At 37.3% G+C, this 22,482-nt stretch overlaps 1 long non-coding RNA gene across 1 annotated transcript in view; it reads right to left on the reverse strand.

Moving 5' to 3' along the window:
• Positions 1 to 1,514, reverse strand: part of LOC140511692 (uncharacterized) — a 66,303-nt gene extending 64,789 nt beyond the window's left edge. Inside the window, exon 1 of the long non-coding RNA XR_011969637.1 lies at positions 1,425 to 1,514. This is a non-coding gene — a long non-coding RNA (uncharacterized lncRNA). The remainder of the gene's footprint in view (positions 1 to 1,424) is intronic.
• Positions 1,515 to 22,482: the final 20,968 nt, after the last annotated feature.

Here is a 22,482-nt window from a genome sequence, read left to right on the forward strand (position 1 = left end):
TGGCATTCATATAGCATCTTCAGTTTTGCAAAATAATTTATATACACATTATTTCCTCTGATCTCATGGAAAATCTCCTGAGCTAGAAGGCAGTGTTATCATCCTGTTACAGATAAGAAAACTGAGGCTCAAAAAAAATTGTGATTAGCCCGGAATAATAGAGCTAGCCAGGATTTGAGAAGAGACTTGAATAGACTCCCAGTAGAGCCCAACAGATGCTATTTCACACTGTCTCTGTGCTATCATATGGCTGTAATAAATAAATAAATGTTTACCCATATAAATGCATAAATAAAAACAAATTAAGTAGATCATAGGCTGCATTAGTAAGGATCTAAGAAAATAATAATTATGCTGCAATTCGTACTAGTTAGAGTGTGTCTGGAGTATCATATTCCATTTGGGGAACCTCAGCTTAAGAGGAAGGTTAAACAGCTGACAAGTTTCCATAGAAGAGAAAACCAAGATGAAACGGAGACTCAGATCTGCTTCACATAATAATAGTTAGCATTCATATAGCACTTCAAGGTTTGCAAGATGCTTCACAAATATCATCTCATCTTATCTACCTAACAAGCCTGAGAGGCATGTGCTCTTATCCCCTTTTTTACAGATCAAGAAACAGAGGCAGACAGAGGTGAAGGTGCCCAAGATCATAAAGCTCCTCAATGTCTTGATCTGGATTTAAGCTCAAGTCTTCCAGCCAAGCCATCCAATGTGCTGCCCACTGTGCCACCTATAGAATAATTAAAAAACTGAGGACATTTAGTTGGAGGAAGAGAATTCTTAGGGATACTGTTACAGATGTGCTCTATGTCTGTGTTTGCGCTTCATTTTTGAAGTAGATCATGACATCAGAGAAATGATGACATGACTTGTACTTGACTTTGTTTTGAGTGAGGAAGGGCAGTGCAAAGTCACCAGCCTCACTTCTCCTCCAGAGCCATCTGAATCTAGTGACTAGATATTCATCAGGATGACTGGAGAAGGCCCAGGATGCAATGGGAGACCTTGGCCTATTCAGGTACTCACTTAGAGTGAGGTAAGGCCATTTAGTGAATCAGTCTCTCTAAGAAGTAATCAGGGAATGGCCCCTTTTATGAGCAAAATAAAAAAAAAGCAAATCAAGCTTGGAAGGAAAGAGTGACAGTTAGTATTGATAATCACTCTGAAGCCAGGAGGGTCTAGAAAACAGCCATTAAATGGAGTTTGGGCAGGGACCTATTGGTGTGCAATCTATGGACTTCAGAGTACACTGGGTTTAAGGTTTTGTGAAAGACAAGAAAGAGAGAGGGAGAGGAAGGGAGAGCACGAAGAAGGAAGGAAGGAAGGTAATAAAAGGAAATAAATAAATAAGGAAAAAGGAGACAGAAAGGAATTTAAAACCCAAGCTAACTGGGCACTCTATGGCCATCCAAATTTACCTTCTTTTGGAGAGGAGAAGGAAGATGGGGGTGGGGGACTGAAGGGAGCAGATGAGCTGAGTTACCAGCTAGCAGGGGCCCCATTTCAAGCAGCTTGGTCTACTAATAGGTCTGTGTTTGTCCTTTGTTTTCAAAGACCATCATGACATCAGAGAAATGATGACACGACTAACACTTGACTTTGTTTTGAATGAATGAGGGCTGTGCAAGGTCACCAGCCAAACTTTCTCCTCCTGAGTCATCTGGGTGCAGCGACCAGATACTCATCAGGATGAGTGAAGATGGCCCAGGATGCAGTGGGGGAATCTTGGCCTTTTTTAGGCTGGCCTTTTCACATACTGACTCAGAGGTAATACCCATTGAGTGAATTGGCCTCTTTAAGAAGTAGTCAGGGAATGGCCCTTTTAACGAACAACAACAACAAACAAACAAACAAAAATAACTATATCAATAGATCCTGTTGCTACTGATAATCACTCTAAACCAGCTATTAAGTGGGATGGGAGGAGAGGGAGCGCAAGGTCCGAGCACACGGATAATTATTTGGAGCGTGATAACTGGAGAAGGTTAACCGAGGTAAATTTTAGCTCTGTACAGGTAAGACCATTTTCACAATTAGAGTTATTCATTAATGGAAGAAACTGTAAAAGAAATGATGATCTTTCTATCAATGGAGGCATTCAAACAAAGGATCTTGTTTAATTGAGGATTTTTGAAAGGGAATTCAAGAACTTGGGAATGAGCTAGACAACATGACCTCCAAAGTCTCTCACAAATCTCAGATCATATGATTCTAATTTTGTCTTCTTTCAACATACCCAGTTACTAATCCTACTTAATAAATATATTCATATATTCTTTAAAAATCATCTAATTAGCTCTTACCGTGAACAGTGTTATGTACTAAGGGAAATAAGAGGTTTAAATAAGACATAATAAGCCTCTTTTTAAGTAATTTATAATCTAGCAGAGATAGGTGATATAGACACATAACCATAAAACAAAAATAACACTAAAAATAATCTATTAAATAACCTTATAAAGTGACGTGATTTCTTTTCCAGTCATGGATTGACAGCTCTCATTAACATTCTCAGTATTTTATCTTACTCTCTTTCTTAAAACCTTGCCTTGCTCAACAAGGCAGAGTGAAAAATGACTTGTGTGTGGGAATCAGGAAACAATTCACAAGCTACTCTTAATTTAATTTAATCCTTATTTAGTTACAAAAAACCAAATACCAACTCTAGATCCTACCCTTCGATTTCAAATTCCCATTCTTTTTTAAAAAAATCACATACTTTTTCAAAGAAATGAGAAGATTCTTATGTTTCTCTGTTGCCTTATAACCATTTACATATGATTTTCAGTATAAAATCATATTCTTTTAAAGCTTTATTTTTGTTGGTTAACATATACATTTTACAGTTAAGAACAGGTGTAAACTCTGACATCTGGTATATCCATCAGGAGAGAATGTCCCTGAGGCACACAGACAAGGGGATATCAATACACGCTCACACAATGACATTTCAGTCAGATAACTGCCCTTATATCAGGGTAGCAAATAAGGAAAATAGAGAGCTTGAGCCAAGAGCACATAACACAAAATGAAATACATATGTAGAGCCTCACCATCATTTACAGGGGTTAGTGGCCTGATTCCATGGTGAAACTGAAGTCCATTTTAAAATGGAAAGATTTAACATTTAACAGCTAAGCACATAAAAAGGAATTCAGAACAGAAAAACTGACATCAATTGGAATGACCTTTCTCAGAGAGATCTTTTACAGATTTTCCTTCTAGCGGTCTCTTTTGTTCTATGCTCTCCCCTAGACCTTTCTCTATAGAGGATCCTCTCCCACCCCCCACTCTTCCAACTGATAACCCTTAGTTTTGCCCTCTTTGCTCTTCTGATTCTGAAGCCACTATGGAAAACTTCAAGAATGATGTTTTTCACTTTGGTTTTGAGGACTTCGAATTTCAGTTCTAGAATTCTCAGCATTATATGTGTCCTTCAGTGAGTGCTCCCAGCAGCTCTCAGGAAGTTGGTTCAAATGGGGACAGCCTGGGAAGAGGCACAGTGAGGCCTGCCACAGTTCATGGATATCAGAGTTCTCAAACATCTTTTGTGTTCCTTTTCTTTAATGTTGTCCCTTCTACTCAGAAGGCCAATGGAGCCCATCCCATTCCCTTGCCAAAGGCCAAACCACGTCTTGTTCTTACTGCAAATGGGAGGGGGAAAGAAGAAACTGACACTGTGTCACTTGTAACAGTAGGACACTAGGTGTAAATAACGTGATTAATGAGCACTTAGCCATTTATTAATTTATTTAAATTCATTTAAAAATAGAAATTCCATAGTTTTACCTCCTTTTAAATAGTAAGTGTTGCCTTTAACAAAATATTATTAAACCTCTGAGTTGTTTTTTACCCTGTCATTCATTTTACTCTCCTTTTAAAGTGCTTCCCAGTGATCATGCTATAGTGACAGAGATTAGAAAAGATAATGGTAGCACGCAAAAATCCAAAGGGGAGAAAAAAAAACTTAATTTTCCAAAGAACTGTTAGCACTACAATCTAATGTCATCATTAGTCATTTCAGGAATTGTTTGCAAAAGACATACTATCAGAATCTTATCTTCTTTCACGATGTACAATAATGGAATAAAATTTTATACTAGAAATGGAAGTAATCTTGAAAGACAACCTATTTCTGCTGTATACATGCATATGTGCATACATATTTGTGTATGTCTATATTAGCATGTCTGTTTATGTGTGTGTACATATGTATATGCACGTGTGTGCGCATATCTATATGGATGTATATGGATATGTGTATGCATACACACACACACACACACACACACACACACACACACACACTCTCTTTTATACCTTCTGCCCTGCTTGTTTTCCACTCCATGGAAGAAGATGGCCCTCCCAAGGTAAGCTCACCACTTCTAACCTGACTACCATGCCACTAACTCGTCTTGATTAACACCACCTGCCTCAGCCTCCTCTCTCCTCTAAATGAATGGCTGGGAGGCAGCTCCTCCCAATGCCTTCCTTTATAGAGGAAAGAAACTGGATTTTGCAACTTGCTCCACTTTGTATCTGCTACTCTGCCTGGTTTCAACCACCTGACAGATATTGTCCTCCTCTCCTAACAAAGAAGTAGCCATAGTACATGAATGTAATGGCACATTACCGTAAGGTAAGAAATGACAGCTATGAAGAAAACGTGGGGAAAGTTACATGAATTAAAGCATTATGAGGTGATCTCCATGGAACAAGATGCTTCCTGTTTCTCCCCACCCCAAAAAAATACTTTCCTGCCTTCTTCTCTGTGTTGTCTATCCCTTTAGAATAAAAACTCCTTGTGAGCAAGGATTTTATTACTTTTATTAATTGTATTCTTAGTGCCTGGCACTTATTAGGCCCTGAATAAATGTTTATTGGATTGGATCCATACATGAAGTTTATGAGTAAAAAGTACATACACATGTACTTCTACTGTGCCCTAGTTGTCTGATAAATATAGTTGATAAGTACAACTATGTTTGTAAGGAAAATGCGTATAATTTATAAATATCAGAATTTTATAACTAAATAGAATCATGATATTTTTTAGTATGTGACTGTATACATAAAATTATGTACATATATACACACACAAATCAATAATTGAGATGTATCAATATGGCACATAGTAGGTACTTAATAGATATTGAATGATTGATCTGCAGGATCAACTATAAAGTCCTCTGTTTTATATTTAAAGCTTTTCACGACCTGGTACTTTTCCATCCTCCCAGTCTTCTTATACTTTAAACACTTCCCTCATGTATGCTAAGAGACAGACAAACTGACCTACTTCTCTTTCCTCACACTCCATCTCCTGTCTCTTTGCCTTTGTGCTGGGCATCTCCAACACCTGGAATGTTCTCCTTTCTAAGCTGCTCAAATCCTTCTTTTTTCAGGAGTCCTTTGTCAGGCTCTCCCAGCTGATAATACTTTCTCCTCTGAGATCATCTTTTATCTCCTCTGTATATATTTCATGTACCTATCTCTTTAAAGTGGGAGCTTATTGAGTCCAGGGAGCATTTGCTGTTCTTTGAATTTCCATGGTTCACCATCATGTATTAAACACTTAATAAATGTCATGATCTGTTTGCTTTTTGCACAAATATTTCAGGTACCATGATCTTGCATAGAAGCAAAATATCAGCAGGAGATATTATCCCAAAATTTAAATTAGAAAAAAAGTATAAAACTCTGCTTGAAATTTACGAATTTTCTCAACTGGTGATTTTGAGCTACTGGTATAGTACTAATAACTTTTCATTGGATATAAAAGCCATATAACAAGAGAAGAGGAATTCATGTGAATAAGGGTCTTCATACTGTCTTAGAATAGAGAGTTAATTATTGCATCAGGATATGGAAGATTAAATCTCCAGAGAAAAAATAGGTAGAGAGAACTGGGATGTAAGGCAAGAAAAGGTCAAATCCTAAACTATCCCCCAAAGACAAAGGCCTTCAAGGATTCAGAACCACCCCCAAGCAGCAAGGAGGAGGAAGCAGAAAGGATTGAATATTTGCCAGTCAATTCTACCCTCTAAAGTGACAGCCAACGACACTTGAAAGATAAGGACAAGGCAGGATATGAAAGGAAAATCAGAGATATACAATGATCTGCAAGTTCAAACACAAGATGTAGATCCCTTCTGAAAGAAGAGATCAGGAGAGGATTAATGGAAGAGATAGCATTGTGACTGAAACTTTTAAAAATCATTACTTTTTTTTAACATGAAGAAATAGAGGTGCCAGGTTTGGCAGAAGAAAGCAAGAGAAAGGACATTCCAGGTGGAGAAAATAGAAAGAACAAAGTCAAAGAAATGGAAAATGTAGAGAACATTTGAAGGAATAGTTTCCCAAACACACGGTTGTCACTTTGTGAAAGAAGTTTGTAGGAAATAATATTGGAAGGGTAGGAAGGTGCAAAACCATTGGATTTAAGGAAGGGGCCTTGGACTCCATTCTAAGGAGTTTGAACTTTATTAAGTATGAACAGGGAAGAAAGCTGAGAGATGTTTTTGATAAGGATCATGAAATGGTCAGATCTGTATTTTACATTTTTTAGTCTCTACACATATATTCTAATTAAATACATTTTCACATTAGTCATGTTGCACAGAAAAACTAAAATGAACGGGAGAAACCATGAAACAAAACAAAACAAAATACAAAAAAAAAAAAATGGTCTGCTTCATTCTGCTATCCAATTCCATAGTTCTTTCTCTGGATGTGGAAGGCATTTTGCCTCAAGATCCACTGGTAATTTTTTAAGTCCTTGCATTGCTGTGAAGTACTAAGTCTACCAGAAAAATTCCTTGCACACTGTGGTTGTTACTGTGTACAAAGTTCTCCTGGTTCTGACCCTTTCACTCAGCATCACTTCATATAAGTGTTTGCAAGCCTCTCTGAAAGTTTCCTATTCATCATTTTTATAGCACAATAGTATTCCATTACACTCATATATCACAATTTGTTCAGCCATTCCCCAATTGATGGATATCCTCCTTTTTTCCAGTTTTTGGTCACCACAAAAAGAGCTGCTATAAATAGTTTTTTACATGCGGGACCCTTTCCCCTTTCTATGATCTCTTTCAGATATGGTCCCAGAAGCGATACAGCTGGGTCAAAGGGTACGTACATTTTTGTAGCCCTTTGGGCATAGTTGCAAATTGCTCTCCAGAATGGTTGGATCATCTCACAGCTCCACCAACAATTAATTAGCGTTCCAACTATCCCACATCTTTTTCGACATTTATCATCTTCGTGTTTTGTCATGTTCGCCAATCTCGTACGTGTGATGTGGTACCTCAGAGTGGTTTTGATTTGTATCTCTCTAATCAATAGTGATTTAGAGTATTTTTTCATATGACTATAGACAGCTTTAATTTCTTCCTCTGAAAACTGCCTGTTTGTATCCTTTGAGTATTTACCATTTGGGGAATGATTTGTATTCTTGTACATTTGACTCAATTCTCTATATATTTTAGAAATGAGGCCTTTATCACATACACTAGATGTAAAAATTCTTTCTCAGTTTTCTCCTTGCCTCCTAACCTTGGTTGCTTTGTGTTTGTTTGTGCAAAAGTTTTTCAATTCAATGTAATCAAAATTATCCGTTTTGGACTTCGTAATGCTTGCTATCTCTTGTTTGGTCAAAAATTTCTCCATTTTCCATAAATCAGAGCTGTGTTTTATGCAAATTGCTGGGAAAGTAACCTGGAGGATGCATAAGAAAAGAATTAAACTAGAGAAGAAAGGAAACCAGATAGGAGGTTACTGAATTAGTGCGGGTAAGAAGTAATAGGGAACTAAATAGGAGTGGTAGTTGTGATGAAAATTTAGAGGTAGCTAAAGAGAGAGACTGAGGAATCAGATTTGGCAGGACTCACTAAATGTGGATGAAAAGGAGAGAAAAGAGTAAGAGATGACATGGTAGTTTTGAGTCTCGATGAACTGCAAGAATAGATGATGGTGACAGTGAAAGAAAAAGGGAAGCCAGGAAGGGAGCAGGTATTAGGGGAAAAATGAGTGTCTGTGTGTGTGTGTGTGTGTGTGTGTGTGTGTGTATGTGTGCGTGTGTATGCATGTACATATATTCACACATAAACGTGTATGTGTGTGTGTACACACATGCAGATCAAACAACTATATAATTAATTACATTTGGCTTTAAAAAATTATTTTGTCCTTAAATAAAAGAACGGAATTTTCTTGATTATTTTATCAAAGGGAAAATGAGTACATAAATTTTCATGGAAAAAGGAGAAAACATTTATAAAAGTTTAAGCTTAGAGTCTTAGCAATTACTTTATCAAAATATCTATTATTTCTATTATTTAGTGAATGACTCAACGATAATACTGGGATCAAATTCATTACCTCTACCATCTAAGATTCCTCTTATGGTTGTTGCAAATGAGAAAATGGAGGCAAGTGAGATTAAGAAGTAGCAGGATTCCATGTCAAGGTCTTAACAACCTAGCCCGTCACTTCCAACTCAAGATGACTGCTCAGATTTTTCAGATGATGCTGTCATCCCAGGAAGGAACAGGTGTTGTGAATTTCATTCCTCCTGCATCCTTTTGATTCATTCTCTTCTCTCTTACTCTTTAAGGTCTATTACTGCACATGCATACGGGAGATCCTGCTTGGGAGAAAGATGCATTTATTTTTTCATGACGGATTTTCTGAGTCACCACTTTTTTTTTATTCCCTCTAAGCAGAAGGTATTTTTTAGATAGAGAAAAATGGGGGGAAAATAAATTTGCTTTTCCAGTTTGGATGAAATTCCTACCAATGCATCAGGAGTAAACTGAATGCCACTGCTCTTTAAAAAAAAAAAAAAAAAAAACAACTTATAGTGTACTGTTTGATCTATACATGGGCCTTATGTGCTACCTTTTCTGGGACTGGGAAATGGAATGTTCAGCACTGCTGTTGCACGGCACCAACGCTAATGCTCCGTGGTTATCACTTTAATATCACTAAGTTGATGTCAATTGTGCTATTGATAAAAAAAGTAAGCAAAATTAATATCAAGCTATTCTGACGGTAGGAAAAATGGATTGAGAGTTTGCTGTTATTCACCATAAATTTAAAATATCTAAAGTATTAAATGGTGCAATGGATACAGGGCTGAATTTAAATCTACTGTCAGATGCTTCCGAGCTGTGTGACCCTAGGCAAGTCATTTGACCTCTGTTTAGTTCAGTTTTCCCAAATGTAAAATGGGGATAATAATAGCACCTACCTCGCAGGGTTGTTGTGAAGATCAGATGCACTAATATTTGCAAAAAGCACTCAGCACATGTGGTACCTGGTACATAGAAAGTGCCATATAAATAATTATTCCCTTCCCTACCCTGTGCTTAATGTAGTACCAAGTATATGTGTAGGTATCTATTTTAATGTAAAGAGCCCTTGACTCCAAATCAGAGGGTCTGGGTTTGAATCCTACATCTGTACCTTCATAGCAATGTATCGGGGGTTTTAGTTCCCTCTACTATAAAGGGATGAGACTGTCACAGAATCTCTTAAAGCCTAAGAACCAGTGACCCTACCTACATACACATATGTATACATTTAAATAGGTAACATGTGTATGAGGCTGGTAAACAGCTAATGATACAAATTATCACTGTGCATAGCAAGAGTAACAAAGCCATCACTACCTCAGGGGAAAACACAAAACAAAACAGCGTATTAATGTAATTAGCCCAAGGGCAAGGCTCAGAGACACAGTGCAGTCTGCATCTAGAATTATAGAAAGTTAAGCCTGGACCTTCAAAATCATTCACTCTAACGTTTCTCATTTTATGGGCATGAAAACTGAAGCCCAGAGTGGTTAAGCAATAGAACCAAGGTCACACAGCCAGTTAGTGTCATATAAAGGAAAAGAAATTCAGCTCTTATAACATCTAATTTAGTTCACTTTTCACAGAACAATTCCACTAATTAACTGCCATGTAAGAAGGTCATTGCCCATTGTCCTGATATATAGTGAGAACAGGCCAGCAAATGGTGAGGACTGTAAGCAGGAATTTCCTGGGGCCAGATTAAATAGCCAAAACTAGGTGTTAAATTTTCAGTGTGAGTTTTTACACCTTGGAAATTGGCAAATCTGGGCTTGATTTATTGGTTGTTTATTGCCCAGATTTAAGAAAATGAAGGAAAACAATAAATAATGAAGATTAAATATAAAAAATATATTGTGAGTACATTTTTCCCCTCTGAGAGCAGGTCATTCACTATTTACCAGTACACCCTTGCCTCTAAGAGATTTTAGAATACAATTTCTTAATCTAGGGTTCATGGACTTCCAAGGGATCTCTGGATACATTTCAAGGTACTATCAATTTAATTGAGGATGTGTATGTACATATATATATATATATACATACATACATACATACATACATACATACATATATATTTTCACTAACCTCTAACTAAAATTTATCATTTCCTTTTATTATGAGTGTAGGCAACAAAACATTATTTAAAAAGTAGTCTATAGGTGTTTTGCCAGACCATCAAAGGGGTCTATGTAAGAACATCTCACCTAGGAATGTCTTTGTAGGAATAGTCTGAGAGAAAAGATACAGTGCTAAATATGAAGTCCGAAGGCTGAGTGTAAGCAGATAGGTTTAATCTACTACTTGTAAATAACAGCGCGTCAGGATGACAGTAGAAAGAAGGCTGCTTTGGGACATCACGGATCTGGGTTTGAGTTTTATCTCCTGCATTTCCTGCAAAGCATTGGCCAAGTCTCTAGTTTTCTCCTTAGCAAAATGAAGAGGTGCACTCTGTAATCACTAAGGTTCCTTTCTGCTTCTGCTGTTCTAAGGATTTCTTTTACTCTTGGCTACTTGAAAATCATTGATGATCTTGGAGAGCATGTTTTAGTGGACCAGAAGAGAGTATGTTAGGATGAGTCTCCTTCAATCCAGACAAAATCAGCTATAAAGGAAAGTAACTAGCCTATGTTCACTTGAGGATACTGCCGATCGATGGACACTTGCTGGATGATCACTTTGCATGGAGACACACGGCTTCCAGCTGTGCAGAGAGGAGATTTTATCATGAGCATCTCTATACAATGTTCCAGGCACTGTCTACAAAACAAGGCTGTGGTTTGTTCTTAGAGAAGCTAATGTCTGTTTTGTTTGCACATGTTGATTTTTGGTTGCATGCATCAAGAAGTGTGGTCTAAGTTTTATTTCATTGCGATTGTTATTATATGGAAGGCTATCTCAGCTCTCACCCTTCAATTTCCTTTTCTACAAAATAAGAGAATTAGGAGGGGGACCATGTAGGGAGGTAAGTTTTATTGCTTTAAATAACATAGATAGGAATTCGTTTTGTTGTTTGCGTAATTGACCCCATTCTGTTTTAAGCTTCATTTTGTGATTAAATTGTTTTGAGAAAGTTCTTTGCTTATGATTCTTTCTGACAATTAGATAAGCATTTGTGTTATATGATTTAGTAAATAAACTCAGTCCTTAACTGATGCACATGTGGGCCCTCTGATATAACAGACTATTAATGGGGTAAAAGTCCTAAACAACTTTATCATTAGCTTGTTTAATGAATTACCAATCAAATTATATAGTAAACAAATCAGGAGCACCCATAATAAGAAATGTACTACAGACTTTAGTTATTAGTCTGATTTTAGGTTACCACTAGGACAAGCTCCTTCCTCTGAATTTGTGATGACAAGATAATTAATTGAAACTTTAAAAATGATCACAACAGAGATGGTGAGCTTGGGTCATTTTAAGCAATTGATGTAAACCACAGATATAATAATGCAATACAATACAGAATTTAGTGTGCAGATAAATCAACAATACTAAAACAGCTTGTAATTATTTTCTGACATCCAGTTCTTGCTTACAGGTAGGTCCTCAGAAGTGTATAGGAGGTGTTCAGGGAGAACTAGCTTTTCCAGTGTGAGGGCTTGCTGAGTGAGCCCTTTTCGGGACTGCTCATTCAGCTTGTGTATCTACCTGGCATGCAACTCTCATATGTGGCTCCAAGAAACTAGCATATGCAGTGGCCACAACATGGCAAACCGTCTTGGCAGAGGCACTCAACCAGGTTGAGGATAATTAACAGGTCTCAAACCCTTTGGTGAGTTAAAGCTATGTCTGCCTCAAGCATGTGAAGATTTCCCATGGTAGAATGGGAAGATGAGAAAAATTTGTTCCAAGCACCATGAAGGCGGCTAAAGTAAATGCTGGCGATCACTGAGAGTCTGGTCAGACATTAAAGACACCAAATACATCCACAGCATCCAAGACCATCATCAGTCATCTTGTATTTTATCTTGCCACTTCTGCTTGGCTGCTCGGCCAAAGCTGGGCTGTGATCTACTCTGCATCCAGTGCAACAGACGTTTCCCGTTGGCCTTCCAGGTCACCCTGGGTTGGAAGTCTTCTCCACTCCATCGTTCTTTGGCTTCTGCTGCTCTAGAATTTGTTGAGAGTCATTCTTTATAGGTATTTTATGGGTTTTGGGGGAAGAGCTAGAGTAGGTGCATCTTTCTACTCCACCATCTTGGCTCTGCCTACCAATGTGTCATTATTCTAAGGTCCCTTTCTTCTCTAGATCTTTGATCCTATAATGTGAATATTTTGGTCTTCATTGGGTTTTGATTGATTACACATATATATTATGAGGTTTATGTTTTTCATTTTTATTTCCAGTAATGGGAAGGGAGAGAAAATAATTGCTTATTAACTGAAAAATATAATAATAAAAAAAGAATCTCTTGGCCTTTATATATACCCCTTTTCCTACAGGGCCTCACCCCTGCTGCAGTGATCCAAAAGCAAGCTTATCTTTATCACAAGACATTTGGGTGAGTGAAGAATTGTCTTTGGTTTCCCCCTAGGGACTCCCTCCTATCATATCTGTCTCATACCTTTTCCAAAAGATGTCATTTACCTGGTCTATCCTGGAATCTCTTTCTCTATTCCTTTCTAATTCCTTTGGCTTGATGTGATTTTTCTGGCAATCCAAAACAATCTAAAATGCATCTTATAAGCATATACTAGATATCTACATGTATATGCATGGTTTCCCAAAAATCTTAATACAATTTTGAACTTTAATAACTTAAAACTATGCTAAGGTTTTTGGGAAATTCTATATATCCAAGACAATGAGCTGGGCATTAAAATGCCCATTATAAAGGATATAAAGCCAGAGTGATAAATAATCACTGTCCTCAAGGAACTTAGATTCTACTGGAGATATCCAACAATGAATGAATGAGTGAATGAATGAATGAATGGATAGATGGATGGATGGATGGATGAATGAATAAGTGGATGGATGGATGGATGAATGAATGGATGGAAGGATGGAAGGATGGATGAATGAATAGATGGATGGATGGATGGATGGATGGATGGATAGATGGAAGGATAAATGGATAAAAAAAGCACTGGGGACACAAATACAATGCTCTCTTCTTTTAGCGCTTTTAAAGGAGTTTTACTATTAGCTAGGGCAAGAAAATATATTGGGTATGTTTTGGGGGTGGTTAATACTGCCCTTTCTACCAAGAAGCTAATATTCTATTATTTTATTTCTTTTGTAGTTTATACATGTGCTGTCATGTAAAACACATTTTCATATTTGTCACACTTATGGAAAAAGAAACAGATCAAAAGGAAATGGAATCATGAGAAAGAATAAAGTGAAAAAATATGCTTCAGTCTACATCCTGAGCCCATAGTTCTTTATCTGGATGGGAACAGCATTTTCTTTCATGGGTCCTTTGTATTTGTCCCTTGCATTGAAGAGGCTCAGTTAAAAAAAACCCTGAATTTGGAGTCAGTGGGCTTGAGTTCAAATTCTGACTGCTACTTAATATCTCTATAACCATAAGTTATAGACTTCTATTTCCTTCCAGGAAGCTTGGACTAGATGATTTTTGAAATACCTTCCAGTTCAAATTCCATGATATGAACATAAATAAAATTTCCCCTTTTAAGATCTGGTCTTTCAGAAGATCAATTCTGCCTTTAACTCTAATAAAAATTATAACTGATATAGTCGTTGAGGAGTTATAAAATCATCTGCTTCCCATCTCCTGTACACACACACACACACACACACACACACACACACACACACACACACAGAATGAACCTAGTTACAGTGAGACAAGCAAACTGTGAATGGGAAAAATCTGGGTAGAATTTTCAGGTGTTGTGTGCAATGAGACCTCTGTCTTGTTTTTCACTTCTCTCACAAACAACACGAAAGGGACTTTGCAAAAGACACTTGACGATAGCTTTCCAGGGGACAGAATGGAAATCTGGTCCAATGCAAATTAATGGTGCTGTTCATTAGCTGTTGAGAACATCTCCAAAACTAAACTAAAATAAAATATTCCTTGCCAGGGTGATTGGGTATTATCCTAATTTCCCTCTTTGTGCATGAGGGGGGATGAGGACAAATGCTAATGAATGCATACTGTGAGCAAGATTTGAGTGCCTCCTTAGTAGCTTGCTCAGCCTCCCTGCCTGATCAGCCATAATCAATTTCTCATGACTTTTTTGCCATCTCCACGTGTAACAAAAGCTATTCACATTGTAAGGCCTATGCAGCCATCACCTGAATGTGCATGTGTGTTCAAAGTTATCTCTCTTATCTCTGCCTGGGTTGGCATGAGGCAGTGAGTTCTCCAATTTCTCCAGAAATAGTTCTAGGAATGGGAAAGGTTACTAATGTGAGGACCAATGGTGTAGACATCTGTTTTTAAGTCAGCAACTAGCATTTAATAAACCCTTTCTATGTGTCAGGCACTAATCTATGGTAATCTCTGCTAATCTCTGGAAATACAAATAGAAATAAACAAGAAATACAAATACAAGTATACAATATAAGAAATACAAATATAAGCAGAAAGGAAGTCATTGACCTCAAGGAGTTTACAAAATATACATAAAGGGATGGAGAGAGGTGGGGAGGGAGAAAGCATCCTCTCCTCCCAGTATGATGGACAAAGTGCAGTCATGAGCACACCCTTGAGAGGAATGAAGACATAGCTAGCCTGGGAGCTTTCCATGAAGTAGAGGTTCTAGAAGGGACCAACCAAGCAGGAGAGAAACCACCGGGGCCTTTGAAAATACTTTAAAATATTTAAAAATTGCTTTTAAAAGTAATTACATTGATTTTTTTTTTTAAAGAGGACAGATATTGAGAAATTACTTGATTCCATAAGATCGTATATCTAGACTTGTAAATGTTAAACTTTCCCAAATGGTCTAGAAGATCAAAAGGGAATCTGCTCTTAGTCTTTTCCATAATATCCGACCTTGTACAGAGTCTCAACTGCAGTTGAGGGAAAACACTGTCTGTCATAAAAGTGCCATATAAATGATTGCCATAGTTCAACTGGCTGATATTTAGAAAATATTCTTAAGAATTTTCTAGTGCTTTTGCTGCTGTTCTGGGGTCTTTCACAGGAATGATTTTTTTTTCCCCTAGAATAAGCATGCCAAAGCAGAAACTAGAGAACAAAGAAATGAGAGTTTTCTTATTTTAGAATTTTTATATAATCTGATGATGATGTTTAGTTCTTTTCAGTGTTTGGGGAGGGATATTGCCAATTAAAAGAGTTTCTGGTCTGCAGAATTGTTCTGTCCATATTTTCCCACGAAAGCAAAGCTACCTCTTTCATACTCTGTCATGGTAATAAAATCTGCCCTTTAAAAAGTGGATGAAAGGAAGAAAGATCTCTCTTTACAGATAAGAAAACTGAGGCTCAAAGAGATGAAGCAGTTAGGTAACAACAGAGCCAAGATTTGCACTCAAGTGTCCTTATCATTTCACGGGCAGCTAGGTAGCTCCATGAATAAACTGTGGGGCCTGGAATCAGGAAGACCTGTGATCAGATTCTGCCTCAGGCACTGATGAGATGTAATATCTTGGTCAAGTCACTTAACCTCTGTTTTCCTTAAACTGCTGGAGAAGGAAATGACAAACCACTCCAATATCCTGCCAGGAAAACTCTATGGATATCACTGGCACGCTATAGTTCACAGGGTCACAAAGAGTCAGACACAACTGGATGTGACTCCAACTTTCAGCTTTCTTCCCGCTGTCCCATGTGGTTCGTCTTTGCTGTGTTTCGAGACCTACCACTAATTGCAAGCCAATGAGATGCAGTGCTGAATTTGGTGCCTATGTTGCTACACTTGGACAAGTTATAGGACTTAAGTCTGAATCCTCGCTGCCAATTATTCCCTTTGGGTAAATCACTTAACCACTCATCTTCATTTTCCTTATCTGTAAAATTGGGGGGAGGATTTACTACATGACATCTAAGGTCCCTTCTAGCTCTTTATCTATATATGATCCAAGCTTATGATCCCCTTCCACTTGTCCATCTTCTTCCCCTTTATGCTCTAGTACAAAATCTCCAAACCAGTCCAATGAGTCTCTGCACAAGCATCATCTAGACCCTCTTCTGAACTTCCTTGGTACCTAAGATTCCCTGCTATCTGGAGTGCTTACCATGCTCCATCCTTGCTCAGGGCTCAGGGATACAACTTATTTTCCCCACAAAGATTGGACCAGCCTATTTCTTCATCCTTCACAACAACCAGAGCAGGGAGAGGTGTTTGTAGTGATTCCTGAATATTTTCTTCATTCTGTTAAATTTGCTGCAACTAAAAGGTTCTTCTTTGGACAGTATATCAGCACTCTTTCCTTTATTAGACATTTTATCTCAGAGTCAACAATCAATAGTAATGTACTTTCTCCCTTTCATCCTCTTTTTAGAGTAGGTTTTATTACCACCATAGACAAGAAAATAGGTAGCATTGCTCTCTTGGGAAAGTAAGGACAGAAATATTCTGCAGACCAGAGACTCTTAATTGGCAGCATCCCTCCCCAATCACTCAAAAGAACTAACATCATATTCAGATTATAAAAAAAAATTATAAAATAAACAAACCCTTATTTCTTTGTTCTCACTCTAATTTTTGCTTTGGCATGCCTATTCTAGGAAAAATACATTCTTATGAATGACCCTAGAGTAGCAGCAAAAGCACTAGCAAATCCTTGAGCATATTTCCTAAATATCAGCCAGTTGAGGTATGGTAATCATTAATATGGTGCTTTTATGACAGGCAATGTTTTCCCTTGACTGCAGTTAAAATTCTGAACAAGACTTGGTTATTATGGAAAGGACTAAGAGCAGATCCCCTTTTGGCCTTCTAGACCCATGTAGAAAAACTTGACATTTACCCAGAAGCTTAGCCAAACAAACCATAATTAAGCTGGGTGCCGAATGATCTTGGTCAACAAGGAAACAAAGTAGAGCTATTTACACCCCCAAACAATTCATCGGGGTGAGGGAGGAGAAAAGCATCCCTTTATCATTTTAGTAAAGTTCAGGAGGGAGATTAAAATGTGACATAGAGGAAAACGCACATTCTAATTTATCATTGCTATACATTGAAGCCTAATCAAACTTACAGGGGGCAATCTAATGACTCCAACGCATTATTTTTATTCATGGATGGAGCCTTGCATATTCCTGTTAATCCTGCCAATCATCAGAAATGTTTTCTTGTGTACATCCTGGGGAAATTGTTGGTTGTAAATAAAAAAAATAAGCCAAGTTCAGGAAAATAGAAACATTGGAAATCTAATTTCTACTACAAAGTGAAGATTAAAAAAAATCCAATTCTTTCTGAAAGCGTTTGGCTGACTACTACCGATAAGCTACTACACAGGCTCTTAACATCTGATTTTTTGCCACGCCTGCCCATTTTAGTCTTCCTGCCCAGTGCAACCAGTACAATACATGGCTGGTTGGAGCCCAATGACCTGGCAGTAACAGTCTCCACCCATGGTCAAGCAAACTGAAAAGACTAATTGCTCAGCATCAGGCCACCAACCTATCAGAATGTGAATGTTAGGGAACATTTAAACACATGCACATATTCTTCTCCTTTAATACAAATATTTGCATGAGTAATAATTGTGATGATGATAATAGTAACCATAAATCACATTAAAACAAGCCTTTTAGCCTGAAAAAATGGCTTTTTTTTAAAGTTTGGTTCACAGTGGGAGAATCAAGTTAAACAAATTTACTAAGAATATACACTTAATCAGAAGTAATTAAATATAAGCACTTTTTTTCTTGAACAGAAATGTCAAATTTTTGCAAATTGAAATGCTTTGTAAGAATGTCAGAAGCACACATCACAGACATTTTATTCCTTTTCTATTCACCCAATATAAAATATATTTTAATGGGAGGAAATTTATATTTGCCCAGCCAATCAGTCTCTTTTCCATTCATGGAGGATCTGTTTGTAGATTATACTTTAATGTTCTTCATTCTGATGCACAGTAGGAGGACATAGCTAGGTATAACTATTCTTTCTCCAGGCATTATTTGGGTAGCCCAGTAGATAGGTTGTATGGCATCACTGGTGTGGCTGTGAATATAATATAAAGGTCATCCTTAACATTGATTTGAGGTCCTGGCAAAACCTGAGCATTATGCACCAATCTAGGGGGTTTATACATACTGAGCCATAGAATCCATTTACAAATGGGGTATTATAGAATTAGTAGAATTTTCACTTTGATGTAAAGTTAAGAAGAAAGCTTTTAACTATTCCAACATTAAGTACAGATGAAATCTGCATTTGATGGCTAGGTGAGATGTAAGTTGCCTTGAGTGAGTCGACATCGCTCACTTTGATTAATATATTTATATTCTAATATTAATCATAAGAATAATACTTCCACCTCTGTTCTTTTGCACAGGTAACTTTCTTCCTTTCAGGAGAGTACATCTTCTCAATCCCTAGCATTCTGCAAAACAATACAGATGCTACATCGTGCATGGTTTCTTTCCTGATTTTCCCCCACCCCAACACATTGAAGCTCTCTCTATTCAAAATTGTTTGGTATTATTCTGTATTTACCTGTGTCCTAGTTGTGTCTATCTAATAGAGTGTCCTTAAAGACTAAGGACAGGTTATTTTGTTTTTGTATCCCCAGCACAGAACACGTAGTAGGGCTGGCACATAATACACACTTAGTAAATGTGTGCTAGATTGCAAATAAAAAAATATAACATGAATCCACTAACTGATTTTCAGGGAGACTGTGTGGGGAAGAGTGAAGTATTCAGGAGGAAATAGAATTTTGGTGATATACCACTCCTTTTTGGGACCACACTTATGTTTACTGGAGACACCTTGGGCACATTCAATTCCTTCTCCTTCATTAAAGGCAAGATATTTTACATTTCCAATAAGGATCTTAGACAGTAAGTACTATAGGAGCTTCAATTAATCAATCAACCCATACATAATTATGTATCACTCAATTAACAAAAGCATCTAGTAAGTACTCGCTGTCTGCCTAGCACTCTTCTAAGCCCTGGGGATACAGATACAAAACATAGAGCTTACAGAATAATGGGTGAAAGGATAGAGACATAGAGACATAGTCACAGACATAGATATAACTGCATAAGTGGACCATTCCACAGACATCTATGTAAACCAATTTTTATTTGGATGAGGAAAAGAGGGAGAGGAGCAGGAAGGGGAAGGGGGGAAGCACCTATGGAGGGACCAGAAAGCACACAGTTCAAGCATATGTATGGGCCAAAAACAGCCCTGACCAATGGAAGACAGACACACAGGCCTGAGCTTTTACAGCTTTTTTTTTCCCTTTGGTGGGGGATTGAGAAGCCAAAGAGTGCCAAGTCAAGGGGTAAGAGACAACAGATAGCAGTACTGTACAGTAACCTTAACATAAGTATTTTCTTTTTTGGAATGTGTATTTCTTTAGGAATTCTTTAAGTGAAGTTGGAGTTCCATGAATTTTATGTAAAGCAAGAAATGTCAGTACAGATGCATGTGTATGAATGATGTATATAAAATGCATGAAAATATTATATATATATAGTATCCTCATCACTTAGCACATTGTCTGACACAGAGCAGATGCTTAATAAATGTTTATCAGAATGGACTGGATTTGCATAAATTATGTGTATATATTGAAAAATGTATATTTTAGTTAAATACAAGGTAGAGAGGTAACTAGAATAGAAGGATCAGGAAAGAGTTTAAAATTAGTTCTTGTTGAGTTGAATAATGAACCAAAAGGGATTCAATGATATGGAGGTAACAAAGAGTCAATTCAAAGCATGTAGGACAACCAGTGTAAAGACACAGAGGCTAAAGAAGGGGAAGGGGGCAAAGGGGAGAGAGAAACAAAGAGTATAGAAGAGGGAATAATGTATACTGTGGTCAGAAAGAGATTGGAACTAACTTGTTGTAATGGCAAGATCTTTCACTGTTTTTTGTTTTAGTATAGTCAAGTGCCTCTGATTAAATAATGTGATTAAAGAAAGTCTTCCCCACCCATTAATGGGCCTGGGAAGATTTGTAGGAAGGCCCACACCTTTTGTTAATGAGGCACAGGTTCTCAAGGGCTGTGATGCTCTCTGGCTATAAAAAAATGCATAAATACTCTCAGGTGAGTTTTTACTTTGGGGCTTGTTTTTTGGAAGAAGGTTTGTGTGCCATCTTTTAATTATTAGATAATTTTACTTCCAATGTTATTGAAATATGAGTCAAAATGTAGTGTGCAAAATCTTTACTTTCTTTAACTAGAATTTCTTAGAAAGTACAGACATTATTAATTTTGTGTATGCATGTCTGAAAACAAGATCTGTTTTCCCCTTATTTCATTTACTTCTATCCAGCTTCCAAATCTACCTTTAAAAAATTCCATTGAGAGACATAATTTATTCCTTATTTTAACTTTTTCATATTAATCATTTCCATAATAATAGGAGGGTATGTGAAAATCTCCCACTATCACTGATTTTAAGCTTTCTTAAATTCAGATAAATTTACTGAACATTTATTAAGTACTTTTTTATGTACTAAGCATGGTGCTAAATTCTAAAGATATGAAGACAAAAATGAAATATTTTCTGCCTCCAAGAAACTTCCATTCCATAGAGGAAAAAGTATATTTTATGAAACTGTCTTACATCAGAATTGAATACAATATAAAGAGTTATAAAGTAATTTTATGCAAGACTGGTGTTTCCCTGTGTGAGTTTGACAATAGAATTATTAGGTCCATATACATTGTACCTTGTATTCCAATCTCCGTGCTCCATTGGTCCATTCCAGTTCCCTTTCATAATCCATTGGGATCTTCCCTATAGATAGGAATGATAAATGCTAGGTTCCCTTTAGGAGGAGGAGTTGAAGTTTTGAATTATCAGTGGGAAAACTACCTTGAAACTGGTACTTCTTACTAATATAGTCAAGAAAAAATGCAAAGAAATATAAGCAGACTTCATAGGACTCTAGAAATTCTCAGAAAGATAAATATTTTTTTTTTGTTTTAAATTTGCCTTTGGGCATGAAAAGCTGCTATAACACTTCTAGGAATCCCTGTAGGAGGGTAGAGTTGGTCAACTGATGCTTGGTCCTTTATATAACTCTCCTACTTTTTGTGAAGGTGCAGAGCTCAATCCTTTTAGACCCTCTCATTTGAGGAAGGGGGTGTTTAAGGTTATGACTTCTTTGATATCACTCTCTCCTTTTCTTATTCCCTCTTCTGTCACATTGGAGACTGGAGATACAGTTAGCAACATCCTGCTATAACACTTAGCTCACTAAGACTGGTCAAAATAATGTTCCTTAGGTATGGAGTTTTTGTCATTTGAAAAATTATTAATAGTTTAAAAAATACTAACATTTTGACACAGGTTTAATTCCCTGCACTAGTTTAAATTTTGTGTATTTCCCGCTAACCCGTAGTATTTCCTCCACTTCCCTTTCTTTGGCAAGGACAATGCATACGTTGCAAGGTTTCATGATTGATTCTGGGTATTTTTACATGTGAAACAAAGACAGGACATAGGGAACAGCTTAGATAAAGAAATGAAAGTAGTATATAACAGTACTTATAACTAAACATGCATGGAAGTGGGAAGCTAGGGAAAGAGTAGACCTCAATTATGGAGGGAACAATTGCCATGAGCAGTTTCAGCTGAAGATTTTCATTTCTAGATGCCTGAAGCAATAGGACCATACATGGTGATCACTCTCTTCTCTGTTGCAGGTTAATCTCAATCTCTCTCTCTCTCTCTCTCTCTCTCTCTCTCTCTCTCTCTCTCTCTCTCTCTCTCTCTCTCTCTGTCTCTCTGTCATCTCAGTCTCTCTGTCTCTCTGTCTCTCTCTCTGTCTCTCTCTCTCTCTCTGTCTCTCTCTCTCTCTCTGTCTCTCTCTCTCTGTCATCTCAGTCTCTCTGTCTCTCTGTCTCTCTCTGTCTCTCTGTCTCTGTCTCTCTCTGTCTCTATCTCTGTCTCTCTCTGTCATCTCTGTCTCTCCCTCTCTCTGTCTCTCTCTGTCTCTCTCTGTCTCTCTCTCTCTCCGTCATCTCTGT

The sequence above is a fragment of the Notamacropus eugenii genome, chromosome 6 (genome assembly GCF_028372415.1).
Source record: "Notamacropus eugenii isolate mMacEug1 chromosome 6, mMacEug1.pri_v2, whole genome shotgun sequence".
Lineage (NCBI taxonomy): Eukaryota > Metazoa > Chordata > Mammalia > Diprotodontia > Macropodidae > Notamacropus > Notamacropus eugenii.